The following is a 15,111-nucleotide window of genomic DNA, read 5'->3' as shown; positions in this document are numbered from 1 at the left end:
GCCATCATTGGGAAGAGAGGCCCCTTGGTCTTGCAAACTTTATATGACCCAGCACAGGGGAAGGCCAGGGCCAAGTAGTGGTAGTGGGTAGGTAAGGGAGCAGGGGCAGGGGGGGGGGTATAGGGAACTTTTGGGATAGCATTTGAAATGTAAATAAAGAAAATAATAATAAATAAATAAATTAAAAAAAATATGTACCAAAATCAGTAGCAAAGTGAAGTTAATGATAATTTAAATGGAAAAAGTTAACCAGTTAAAATTTTAATACCTGAAATTGGGAGTTAGCATATAACAAGCCAATAAGGACACACACTCAGCACACAAAAAATTCTACCATTTTTCTTTAGAAAAAAATCAATATATTCAAAATCCTTACTAAGTGCTATAGACCATTACTGTTCTGATCACTTAGTATATTTTGATCAAAAGAGTAGACAAGAAGCTTTCGGTGGTCAGACTGTCACATGTTTCTAGGATGAGGAGTGGAACATAAGGTCCAAACACAAGGCAATTAAATAAACTATATAATTACAAGGAAGTTATAGGAACTATGGAAGGATTCAAATTATAGAAGAGGCATAGGAGTCAGAAGTGAAGAATGGGACATTGTGCAACATGGTATCTGATCAGAGAAAAGATCATGAAGAAAACAGCACTTAAATAAACACGGGATGGGATGAAGGGGTTTAACCTGTCACTAACAGAACATTTTTCTCTAGGCACTGTGACCCCCACCTTTATATATGGCCTGGAGTCAAAGTATGTCTTAGCAAAGGAGTCTCAATATATGTTCTGCTGTGTTGGCTTAAAAGTAAAAGATACACAGATATTATCACAGTTTATGAACTCTTCTAGTTTCTAAAGAGCTGTGCAGAGTGTTCAGTTTCAGACATATGTGTTAAATCTATTAACTCTGAAGAGAATTTCTAATCACCGTCCCTTTCAAAAGTTTCTGGGTCTGTTCATAGCAGCCTTATTTATAATAGCCAGAAGCTGGAAAGAACCCAGATGTCCCTCAACAGAAAAATGGATACAGAATATGTGGTACATTTACACAATGGAGTACTACTCAGCTATTAAAAACAATGAATTTATGAAATTCTTAGGCAAATGGATGTATCTGGAGGCTATCATCCTTTGTGAGGTAACCCAATCACAAAAGAACTCACTTGATATGCACTCACTGATAAGTGGATATTAGCCCAGAAACCTAGAATATCCAAGATACAATCTCCAAAACACAAGAAAATCAAGAAGGAAGATCAATACATGGATACTTCATTCCTCCCTAAAATAGGGAATAAAACACCAATGAAAGAAGTGGCAGAGACAAAGTTTGGAGCTAAGATGAAAGGATGGACCATCCAGAGACTGCCCCACCTGGGGGTCCATCCCATAATCAACCACCAAACGCAGACACTATTGCATATGCCAGCAAGATCTTGCTGAAAGGACACTGATATAGCTATCTCCGTTAGGCTATACCAATGCCTGGCAAATATAGAAGTGGATACCCAGAGTCATCTATAGGATAGAATACAGAGACCCCAATTGAGGAGCTAGAGAAATTACCCAAGAAACTGAAAGGGTCTGCAACCCTATAGGTGAAACAACAATATGAACTAATCAGTACACCCAGAGCTACTGTCTCTAGTCTCATATATAGCAGAAGATGGCCTAGTCAGCCATCNTTGGGAAGAGATGCAAACTTTATATGCCCCATACAGGGAAACACTAGGGTCAAGAAGTGGGAGTGGGTGAGCAGGGGAGCAGGGTGGGGGAGGGTATAGGGGACATTCAGGATAGCGTTTGAAATGTAAATGAAGAAAATACTAATAAAATAAGTTAAAATAGCATTTGAAATGTAAATGAAGAAAATATCTAATAAAATAAGTTAAAATAAAAAAAGTTCCTGTGTCGTTGTTCCTAGAACAGAACTATGAATCTGTCATCTTCCCACTGAAGATCCACAGACAATTTACCGACACCATTTTCAAGAGCAGAGTGAATTTTGATTGATTGATTCCTTTAGTTCTATGTAGTAGAAAGATGCTCAAAGATACCTGCACACCCAGAACCTCTAGTTACATCACCTATGGCCAAAGGAACTTTTCAGGTGTGCCTTGGTGGAAGGTCTGGATGTGGATATCATGCTGGTTTATCAGTCTGAAGCAAACATAGTCCTTACAGTCCTTATAAGAGACATCAAGAGAGTCATTCAGTCTTTAAAAGATGGTGGCAGAAAGGCCACAAAGCCAAAGAGAAATTCTAACTGCTCTTCTCTGCCTTTGAACTTAAGGGAAAGAGTGAACTGCCGAGGAACAGTAACAAGCTTTTAAAAATTGCAGGAGGGCTGGCAGAGGACACGCAGGTAGACTTTAGAACTTCTGACCTTCATATGTGTAAAGAAAACCTTTGTGTCGTATTAAGCCACTGCACTTATGGTCATTTGTTATAATAGAAGTTTATTCTCAATTCTTTCCAGACCCCATTTCGGAGAGCAAGTTGGATGCTCATGGAAATTCTTCACAGAGTACCTTATCCCAAGAGCTACAGAGAAGTGGGAAATCCCAAGCCTTATTCATATCCTCATTGAAACTTATGAGCTTACCTGAATATTGAAAGGCCTTGACATACAGGAGACCAAAGAGCTATTCCTGTCTCCCCTCGCATTACTTTGTATCATATTGTTCTTCTCTTTCCTTGGCAAGGGTGATCCTTCTATTCTGTGCTAATAGGTTTAAAAAGACTCTTATATTTCTTCTATTTTTATCCTAATACACATACTTCTGGAGTGTACATAATATTTTGAGATTCTCTGCATTCTAATTTATACATTTAGTGTGGGCTGCATCATTGTCTTTTGAAAGAAAAACAGTGAAAACCACAGAACAAAACTATGTTTTATACTTGCCCTTGAACAAGTAAGTTCCCTTCGCCTTGCTGTACCATTTTCAAGGCTCAACAGTAAAATAACCCTCAGACTTATTAAAATGACATGTGTTTTAATTGTCTTGAAGGCAGTGTCAGAGTTAAAATATTACAGATATTTGAAATGTGTATTATTCTGGGTTCTTTACATGAGCAGAACTTCTAAAATGAATACATGTGTATTATGAGTAACATGCACACACATATGCATATGTGCATGTGTGTGTGTGTGTGTGTGTGTGTGTGTGTGTGTGTGTGTGTGTGTGTGTGTGTGCAGGCTGGGGTCCAGCTCACCCAACAATGGATGTCTAATAATGGAAGGTTCAACAATCCAGTAGATCTTCAGTCCCTGAAACAGGATTTCTGAGTTGGTCTTTAGTAAAGAATTTAAGAGATTCCTGAAGAAACAGGCTCTCATACTAGTGAAGGGATGGACTTGCTACTGAGCATGAGAAGAGCGTGAGCAAGGAAGCAAAGGGAGAGCAAGCTTCCTTCTTCCATGTCCATTATATAGACTGTAAACAGTGTCCCAGAAAAGGTGGATTTTTTCCCACCTCAAAGATCCAGATTAGAAATGAGTTTTCCCATTTGAAATCATTAAATTAAGAAAAAAATTCCTTACATAGTAATGTTGTCAACCAAGACTAGCCATCCCAAGATATAAAATATTTTTCACTGAAAAGATTTTGTTTGCCTTTATTTTGATTATATTTTTGTTTTTTGAGATTTTATTATAATTGGACCATTCCCCCTTCCCTATACTCTCTCCAAACCTTCCAACATTCCTTTCCATACTCTCTTTAAAATTTATTGCCACTTTCTCATTAATTGCTGTAACATGCACATATATAGATATCTGCATATGTATATATTCCTAAATATAACCTACTCAGCCTGTATAGTGTTACTTGTATGTATGCTTTGAAGGCTGACTATTTGGTACTAAACAAGCAATTGGTTTGCTAACTTTAGACATTAGAGATGAAAGGGTCTAAGACTTATGAAAGAATAAACTTATATAAAGTAAGTTTACATAAAACATAGATGCTCATTTAATGCCACATAGCTTGTGGTGGCTAGACACATTGTCCTGCAGCTTGTAGAATTCACCTGCTCAGTGAATTCACTGAGAAATATTCAGACAATATTCACTTCTACATGTCATTTCATTTGTTTTAAACAATCTCAAGTACTCAAGATCATACCAGCTATTGAAATATTCCTTATGCTTCTTTCCCAACATCCAATAACCATTCCCAGTCACCAAAAGACTTGCATTTCACTAACCCTTAAAGTAGAGATGCTATACCTAGAATAGACAGCCCAGTTATTCTAGGAAAGCTAAGGCTAATAAATAAGAAAATATTCCCAAAACCATTATCAATACAGTCTTTCCTGTCTGAAAGAATGGAGTCTTCCTCCAAATTTTGGTTCCATAAATGAAATAAAATAAAATATCTTCAGCATATAAATGTAAGGATATATCTCTAACAGTATATACAATTATGATTCCATGAAAAAAACTTTTCTAATTTTAAAACATGAATTCATTTAGTGTGTATTGTTTTTGTATGTGAGTTTGTATGTGTTCAGACATGCATGTGCTTTATATCTCACCGATATTTTGGTTTTTAATTGTTTGGTTGGTTTGTTTTGCTTTGGTTTTACCATGCATTCTTCAAATCTATGAGCCAATAAGGGCTATTCTTATTCAAACCATTATAGCATGTAAAGTCTATTTTCCAAAATTCTGTTTTGTGAAGCTACATTTAGGCAAAGAGACCATGACAGCCCACTGTTTAATCATAATCCTTCTCCTGATTTGTTTCTTTGTCAACTTCTTGGTTAAAATGCATATCACTAATTCTATGATAAAGCCTTGCAGGTTACTATCAGAATCAAACTTAAATAGATAATGACAACAATGAATACTCGGAGAATCTTACTTGACTCTGCTTCAAACAAATGGTAGTCATAGCTAAAAAGACACCTTCCTCACAAGCCTATCCTCTGGGACACAACCTAGGTTACTTCATCCTTGCTGAGAATGGAGTACCTTCTTTCCATATCCTCTTTCTGCACAGGGCAGATCACAGACCTCTTCGCTGTGAAGGGATTGTTGGAGCTCAGTGTTCTGGGAATTAAAACTTAATAAAGGTAGACATGGAGGATAATTTTTAAATAATTTAAATCTCCCTTATTAAAAATAAAATTTTAAATACAATAGGGAAAGGAAAAATACACCTAACTACCTACAAAATAATAATGAAAGAAACAAAGTTTAACTATCTGCTACTTCTCATCATAAATCACTTTTCTACATAAGATCACCTTTATGAAAAATATATAGAGGACTTCACTTTCAATTTGGTGAGATGTTATATTTCTGAGGCTAATGAAGGCATCCATATTATAACTCAAAGTCAAAAAGGGCATAGAGTAAAGCAAATGCAGGTATAGTAAAAATGTAGGGTTGACCAGCATTGAGTATGATGTAGACTAATTGCCAAGTTTGTCTGACAAGTATTTATTCTGCCACTCAGACTGACTTCCTAAACATTCTCTTATTCCATGCAGTCTCAGTGGGAAACATGACATAGTTCTAAAACCTTAATGTCTGATCTTTAGATAAAGACTTATACCTGTTTTCTTGAAATATAATGATCTTCGTGGAACTCACCCTTGGAAGTTGAAAGGAAGAATAAGGGCCACTGACAAAGTCTGGCTAATGTCACTGTGGGTACTTTGTGAATGCAATGCTTTAGTGTTTCTTTCACTGTGAGGATATTTTTATTGGGCATTACAAGTAATAGAAGCCTTTACAACAATGAGCCACTTCCATAGGTTCAACCACATTCCTCTACCCTGTCCTGGTTTTTTGTTTGTTTGTTTATTTGTTTGTTTGTTTTAATCATTTTTCCTCCATGTTACTGAGATTAATTAGTACTTTCATTTCAAATGAGACAGACTAAAGACAGGTGAAGGCTCCCTCACTGAGAAAAACCACTCATTTCAAAATCATACACAAATATTACCATCAAGTACAGACGAATTTTAATCCAGCAACAAGGCTGCTCTGACAAGGGTTCACATTCAAAGATATGATCCAGCTGGAATGAAGATGCTCCACATACCTTTAATCCCTTTTATTGTAACACCTAACAATAATCTCTTATTGTTACTGATGTGACCAGGATATAGGCACATCTTCAATCACATCTTTAATCCCAAACAATCACACCTAACTGAGGGGCACACAAAGTGATGAATCAGAGAAAGATTTGACAGAAGCAATCAGATATAGGACATTCTGTTGCCTCATGTCCTACTCATGCTTAACTTGAAGTGAAGAGCAAGTACAGAACATCTTAGAGATTCTGGTATACTCATCTGCATATGGCTTCATAGATTAAGTAAATAGCATCTCTTTTACACATCCCCACGAAACAGTTTCCAAATGAGTTTTCTGCCCTCAGTATTTTCAAAGAATATGTATATATCCCCCAATATGCCTGTTCCTTTCTCCTCAATTCATCATGGAAATGAAGCTCATTCCATTTCTTCATCATGAGTCAAGGTTCCTATATGCATGATATTAACTTGACATATAACCTTTATATCCCCAATATATCATCATCTATGTAGATAAACCATTTAGAATTGAGCATAACTTGGTCTCTTTGATTCTCTCTATGCTAGTCAATTGTGAGTCTCTGACTTGATCATCAGCTACAGAAAAAAAAAGATTCTCTAGAAATGCTTGGGAGATGCACTAATCTGTGGGACTGTGAGAGGCAGCCTATTTTGGTAGAATGGGGCTTGTTCCAGTGCCCCAATAGAGAAATCTACAAGGGACAGAAAGGCAAGCTACATTCCCAGAATCATGTGCCCGTCCATAATTCTGTGACTATCAGTCATGCAGAAAATGTTCCAAGCTTTGGCATTCTGGCTAGGTTCCACCCCCACAGTTACCTGACTGTAGCCAGGTATGCTCCTCCCCACAGTTACCTGGCAACAGCAAGATAGCCCAGCCCACTGGACTGCTTGGCCCCTCCTCGCTCTCTTTAAGCCCTCACTTTCTTATTCTCTAACCCTCCTTCTCTCTTTCCCTTCCCCCCTCTCTCCGTGTGGCTATGGCTGCCCTCTCTCACTCTTTTGCCTTCTCCTTTTCTCCCTGCCTTTCTACAATAAAACTCTAAGACCATAGACTCTCTGATCTTCAAGGCCCACTGTGCTTGAACGATGGGATGGGCTTTCTCCCATCTAACCTCCTGACAGAAGGCCATCCTGTGCTCTAGCCATGGACCTGACCAAGGACTCTCACACAAGTGGGAACCATCCAGCATCCCCTCTCCCCCTGCCTTCTCCTCCCTTCGGCCCCATGGCTAGTGAGCTCTCTGAGGCCCCCATTCTGTTCTCAGGTCCTCCTCGATATCCACCATGGGATGCCCAAGGCTGAGAACCTGGTACCTAGTGCTGCCCCTTGACCACCACCCGACAAGATTGGTCAGTGTCAACACAGCCAGACACCCAACCCAGGTCATGTGGAAAGCATGTGGCAGTTCTCCCATGTCCCCCCACCCAGCACACCAGAAACTCTGGCAGGACACGGGTTCCCACTCCTCTCTTTTCCCCATACCCACAGCCCCACACTAACTTTAAATTAGGTGGCAGTTTAATCATGTGTCCTTTAGCATAATTATAGCATTACTTTGGCCCCTAGTAATTATGAACTAGCCAGGCACAGGTTCTTAGTATTGTTAATGGTACTGGGTATGAGTTCCATTGTGGAGCTAGATTTAAATCTAATCAGAAAGTAGTTGGTTATTCCTATAAAAATCATTCCACTATTATACCAGTTATTATATCTAAACCATTGATATTTTTTGAGTTTGCATTGTTCATAGATGGGTAAGACTGCTGACTTTTTTTGGCCTGGGAGCATGCATAGAATCTTGCAGTATGAAATTTTTCTATGTCTTATGACTCAAGTATGTGATGTGTTCAGGAATAGAATTTTACCATCAAGACTATCAAATGAGATTAAGTGCAATACTAATGAATCATAAAGAATGTCATTGTATCATTCATAGCAAAATAGGACTAGAGGACACAGTGTTAAATAACACAAGGCAGATATAGAAAGGCAACTTCCCAGGTGCTTTCTATTTCTTTCATGGATGCCAAAAATAATTCTTTTGATATGAAATAATGGGATATGCGTTATTATGGTAGACAATTTCCTAGAATCTGGAAATAGTGGAAGAGAGAATATTAGGAAAGTAGATGATAAGTACTCATACTCTGGTAGAATTCATAAGTTATTTCATTTACCAAATAGTGGAAGAATACTGTTCAAAGTAACCTTATATATTTTATAACTGGTTGAAAGAGAGGAACTCCAAGTCTCCAAATACATAATAATGATCACAAGAATTTATTTGTCCTGATTTGATGAGTACACCTTCAATACATGCATTGGATTCTCATACTACATTCTAAAAATATATATAATTATTATATGTTAATCAAAATTTCAATCAAAAGAAGGTAGAAATGTGAAGTACTCTGATTTGGTAATTGTATAATGTCTACATGTGTTATTTAATCATAATTCATACTCTAAATTGATACAACTAAAGCAAGGAAACAACCCAATTAAATGTAATCAAAGGCTATCACTACAAAGACATTATGCAGTGATATGCACATCATCATTAACTGTCTAATAAATGGTTAAATTATTATTAAAATAGTAACTTACATTCTTAAATAATTATGACAAAAAAGCAAATCAAAATCCTAAGATAATCAAACTTCCCACTAATTACATGACTATAATTAAAATATTAGTGAATAAGTAACCTACATGTATTGTGTGTGTACAGAAAGAATGTGGACGAGGAGTGGAACACTGGCAGTGGACACTTCAAAGAATGCAGTCACTTTGCGGAGTCTGTAGGTTTCTATCCACTTAAACAGAGAGTTTTCATATTACTCAACAATTCCATGCATAGGCACACCAAACAAATATTTAACATTTTCCTGAAACAAAACTCAAATGTTCAGTTTTACAATCCCAATGTACATGGTTTAATTAACTTAAAAAAAAAAGGATGGTCTATCTATGTAATGGACTATTTTTTATCTAACCTATAAAAACTAGCATGGTCGGAATACAGTCTGTTCTGTGAAAATGGTAACATTGTGGTAAATGAAGTAAACCTGAAGTAAAGGGCATGACACATGTCATGTCTAAGATGGGTAACCAAGTAGAAAAAGAAAGTACATTGGCAGATGCTGTGGTCCAGATTATATAAAATGAGTAAAAACATTAAATATTTCTTGAGAGTACCTCATTTTCAGATGACAAAAGTATTTTAAAATTAACAGTGGTGGTCTGTGAAAACATTCGAGAAATCATTAAACAATGTAATCTCAATGAGTAAATTGTTGGTTTGAAACCATTTAGTAAAACCAAAGTAACACAGTGATGGGGCTAGAGAGATGGCTCAACAGACAAGAACATGTTCTTTTACAGAGTATCCATATTTGAGTCTCAACCCTTCATGGTGGACCTCAACTGTATTTAAATTGCAAGGGATCTGGTACCTCTTTCTGACCCCCACTAGCATCTATATCTATGTATGGTGCACATACATATATGCAGGCAAAATGCTCATACAGAAAACATAAATAAATCTAAAAAAGGAAAAGAAGATCATAAGGCTAGTAGTCGGATTAGATTCAACTACAATATACTTGAATGGTTGCTCATGTTCTATTTAAATGAAATTGCTGACTTTGGTTTAACAGTTGAAAAGAAATGCCTTGGGGTTAAATTCAGGTTTAATCAATAGCTGCCTTTGACTTTAATAATATTAATGTTGAAAAAAACTATTCATAAAAAGTATCTTCATAATGTTATGAAAATGACCTCAGCCAGGCACAACTGCAATAGAAGTTTTTCAGTACACAGCAGGGAACCAATTTCTATACTGCATCAATTGATAAATCTTTAAAGTCAAATTGTCCGCATTAAGGTAGAGTTACACTGCCATATTATTGAACTGTGCATTAAAAATGCATTAGTTTCATTAAATGATACAACTTCTGATACAAAAATATTTTGTCATGTCTTACTAATTAGATTAAGTGCAAAAAATAAGAGTTTTTTATTTCCCTTTTTCCTCTAGTGCAGGTTTAACAATCCAGTATTCTTGATGTTATTAGTATGTCTCTGTCTTAGGATTTCTATTGTTGTGCTAAAACACCATGATCAAGAGCATCATGGTAAAGGGAGGGTTTATGCTACTTGCATGTTCATATTATAGTCTGTCTCTGTAGGAACTCAAGCCAGGAACCTGGAGGAAAAACTGATGCAGAGACTATGGAGGAGTGCTACTTACTGGCTTGTTCCTAATGGGTTGTTCAGTTGACATACAGCCTCCTAGCATCCAGGATCACCAGGATAGAGATGTTACAACCTACAGTGATCTGGACCCTCCCATATCAATTATTAACCAAGACAATGAAATACAGTCCTGTCCACAGGTTAATCTGGTAGAGGCATGTCTCAGTTGAGGTTCCCTCCTCCAAAAATGACTTCAGCTTGTGTCAAGTTGACCTTTAAATAGCCAGCCTAGTCCCTGTATTGTATAATGCACAATCTTCCTAACACATTTTTGTCTCAACCACTTGCCTATGCACTCTTAAAGCCAATGCATCCTTTACAATGATGTCAGTAGGATGATTATTTTAACAGGAAGTCTGAGTATTATGCTGGGAGGCAGCATTTGAGTATTAGCAATATGTTGTTGTTGTTGTTGTTGTTGTTGTTGTTGTTGCTTTTGTTTGTATTTTAAATGAACTATTAAAAAATATCTCAAATAAATACATTAACAAGGTAATTCTGCAATCTGTATGAATGTCAAATTCGAAACCATGGGCTACCATTTGGGAGAAAGTAATTGAAAATCTAAAGGAATAGTTTATTAACAGTTTTAAGACTTGGAAATTGTATTGAATGAAAAGTCCCAAATGTAAACATGTCAGACTCCCATTGAGCATATATTAATTTTTTATACAAATATTAGTTGGAGAATAAATATAAGGATATAAGTTATACAACCTAATTTGGACCAGCAACCTTGTCCTTCTTCACGAATTATTTTCAAGTACTAAACATACTTTACACCAACACATAAAAATTTGACACCTTCTTATTTACAGGAGAGTATAGAGGAAGATATTAACTCCAAAAGAACCAAAAGTTAGGAGGTAGAACTAGAATTGACAGCAATATCCCTTGCTATCTTTGTAGCTAATCACAAAGGGTTTAAAGGCAGCAAAACCATTATTTCTCAACATGCTGGTTAATTAAGAAAAGGCTGACAATAAAGTAGTTGGCAAATTTATTGGCAGTAGTAGTTTAGGCTCTGTGATGTGGCTGGCAAGCGTGCCTTATCTGGGTGAACACAGTAAAAGAGCAGGGCTCAAAGAGAACTATTACTGAAGGGCTCTGCTACATCATGGTAAGAAGAACAGCCTATTAATGTGGGAGGTTAACTCTCAGTACTGATTCTCTGCAGTGTCTCCACGAGTTTCTTTAAATGTAGTTAGATTTTTTTCCCCTTGAGATACATGGAGCTTATTCTTTCCACTGGTGTTCTCATTGTAAGTACTCTGGTTTTATTGAAACACTGTTTTTAGAAATAAAGATTGAAATAATCTAATAGTAAAAGGTAATGATGAATGTATGTAACTACTACATGACTTATAGAGGCATAATTTTAATTTCTTCTACTGCTTAACAACTTAAACTGACAAGGAACAAGTATTTTTTCCTTTTTTTGTTTGTTTGTTTGTTAGTTTGTTTTTGTTTTTTGTCAGGCTCTCTCTACATAGCTTTGGCCGTCCTGGAACTCACTAGGTATACCAGGCTGGCCACCTGTAAGATTTCAAAGACTTTTTTTTTTTTTTTGTAGAATTTTTTTTTTCAGGAAAAACATTTTGTCCTAGTGACAACTCTACAGGTAGTCCAGTCCAAACATTTGCCATTTTGTTACTATAAGCCCTGTAATACTTTCTAAAATAAGTGTTCCTTTGGAAGGATGTATTTAGAACTTGATATATCAGTTTATATTTTATATATATTAGGAAGCTTTTATAAAATACTAAGTAAATAGATAATTATTGCCTGAAATAACAACAACAGAAAGAAAATAGCAATAGGTTTAAGTCTACATAATAAACCTTCCTCATGGTATGCACACACATCCTTTTCTAGCAAAGGAAGTGCTTATCTTTCTCGTAATCCACATGAATTCTTTATAATTTTATTACAAGTATTTTTCTATGAGATCACCAACAAAAATTTGAAAATAAGATACATACATATGTTTATATGCCTGTATGAAGGTACCCATACTTCAACCTTTCATATAAAAGGAGAGAAAGCAGGGGAAGGGAGGAGGAGGGGCAGAATAAGAAGGAGACACCCACACACTGAGAGAGAAAGAGAGAGAGAGAGAGAGAGAGAGAGAGAGAGAGAGAGAGCGGATCTTTAAAGGAATTACATCACACAATTGTGGGAGTGACACAGGCTAAATTCATAGGGCACTCGGATGGTCTGGGCATTCAGATAAGGGTTGACATTGCAATCAATCATACTTCTGAAGGCTGGAAATTCAAGCAGAACTTCGGTGTGGCAGTCTGGAGGCTGAATTCTTTTGGTAACCTCAGACTTTGCTTTTAAGGACTGGGATTGATTAGACGAAATTCACTGCACTGGGGAAACCAGTCTGTGTCATTTAAAGCAATGGTTCATAAATTTTAATCACATCAAAGAATACCTTTGCAGGGCTTCCTGGGTAAGATGGCAGATCAGAAAATGTCTGCCTGTGACTCCATGCATGAGAAGAGTGATAATAACAACAACAAAAGAAAACCCAGTTTATTCTTAGGAAAGAGGGAAAGGCTACTAAGAATCAAGAAAATGGATAGAACCAATGAAAAGCAAACAGGAACACACACGATTTTGTAAAATAATCAGGGAATGCCCTGTCTCTTCTGGGAAGTGCCATCCAGGGCCACACTTTCATAAGCCAGGTGTCAGCACATTGCCAGAGTACTTACAATCGTGATACCCACTGGGGACTTTAGTGAGTCACAGACTCCTCTTGCACCCTCCTAGTACTGGAAAATTTTGTTGTTCCACATATCTCAAGGATCTACATTCAGTGGCCAAAGATTCTATTGTTTGAGAGTCAGTTACTTAGGGGGCCTGAATGTAAGTATTGATCACAGGATGAGTGGGGACATGCTGCCGCCATGTTTTGTGGGGTGACACATTGCAATCAAGTGCCAGACAAGGCCTAGGCTATAAAGACCCTCATTCTTTGCAATGAGGAAGAAACAGCTTCAAGTAAACATAACTGCAGAGACTAGATGTCCCAGCCTACAAAGCCACCTTTCTTCAATATATGGTTTGCTGCTTAGGAATTGAGTGAGGGAGAGCACTCAAAAAGGATTCAAGATTCAACCAGGCACACACTTCCACATTCTCTGTTCCTTTTCAGGGCAGCTTAATGATGGACAGGATCCAAAGGCATAGCACATTCAGGCAGAGTTCTGTGTTCTCTCCACTTCTCTCCTAATGCAGGTCTAGGTGGCCTGTTTCCACCACAATCCGCAAATTTGGAGGGCTATCCCTTCACTTATGAGATCATTATTCACGCCAGGATACACAAACCCAGGTAAGGTGTGAGGAGCGGGTTTGGCCGCAGCCCCAAGATGGTGCCCGGGACTCCCGCCAAGTCTAACGGCTAACAACTGACTTCCTCATATCCCTCAAAATAGCCACGTCCATTAAACTGTACTGCACAGATGCACCACGACAAAAGATCAGATGATGTGACGAATGTAGTCCTGTGTCAATGAACTGTGCCTATGTGGAATAGGGTGATGGGGAGTGGACTAGAGGGTATAAAAGGGGATGGCCAAGAGAGGTCGGGGGATCTTTTTAGTGCACATAGTTATGTTCCTGAATAAACTGCTTTGAGAAGGACATTGGTTTCATCGCTTCTTTTCTGCTGGTCTGAGATGGTAGCGACAGTAAGGAATGTCAAGAGAAAAGAAGAATCTGCCTAGCCCACAGATCATAGAGGCTTGTGTTCACAGCAACGGCCAAAGGGAAGCATCTAAAGTGAATGAAACACTAATAGACAATGGGCTTTGATTGGCCAGGGCTTGGTATCAACCTAGGATGTGGGAGGAGATTTAGATCGTCCATCATCAATCCATCACTCTTATCCCTGGTTGCAATTTTATAGTACCCACAGTGAAGCCTGTCTGATTCATTGCTTCTTATTATTTCCTTATGTTGGGGTTGGCCTGGTGCATCTATGTATTCAAGTGCTAAATTCTGTACCCCAAGGTCTGGTTGCCCCATGCCATGCTGAGCAAATCCTCTCTACACTGGTCTTTGCTGTGTAAACCTAGCTCCTAAATTTAAAGTTAATAAAAAGCTAGAGTCCATGACTGGACAGAAAGCCCAAGACTTGAGGATCAAGTCAGAGGTCTGAGAGGAGACCAGGAGAGAAGAGGAAAGGAGACAAAGGGAGGAGAAAGTCACACTGAGAGGAGATGGACCACAAGCACATGGTCAGGAGAACAGCAAGTAACAAGGGACATATGAGTGGTATGCGAGTTAGAATAGCTCAAAATCTGCCCAATCTAGGTTTACAGCTTATAAATAAAATGCCAGGATAGTGTGTCTTTTATACATGCTAGCTAAAATAAATAATTCCTTGTATGTTTCACTTTTCTTCCCCCATTGTTTTCCATTCCTCTTTCTTGTCCGCAAGGAAACACACCCTACTTGAAAAGGCATGGGAACTTTGAAAGTGAAAATAGAGGAGAAAACTGATAAAATAAGGTAGTGTAGGGGTTGAATATGACCAGTGTACATTGTTAGCATTTTGTCTAGGCTCCGCCCCACAATTGCCTGACAACAGACAGGTGTGCCTGACTCACTATAAAAGGGGTTGCTTGCCCCCTCCTCTCTCTCTTGCTCTCTTGCCTTCATTCTGTCCTCTTACCTCTTCCCCTTCTCTCTCCATTCCTCTCCCCCATCTCCACATGCTCATGGCTGGCAGGTCTCTCTCTCTCTCTCTCTCT

Source organism: Mus pahari, chromosome 12, assembly GCF_900095145.1.
Source record: "Mus pahari chromosome 12, PAHARI_EIJ_v1.1, whole genome shotgun sequence".
In the NCBI taxonomy this organism is placed as follows: domain Eukaryota; kingdom Metazoa; phylum Chordata; class Mammalia; order Rodentia; family Muridae; genus Mus; species Mus pahari.
Note: the sequence above shows the minus strand (reverse complement) of the source record.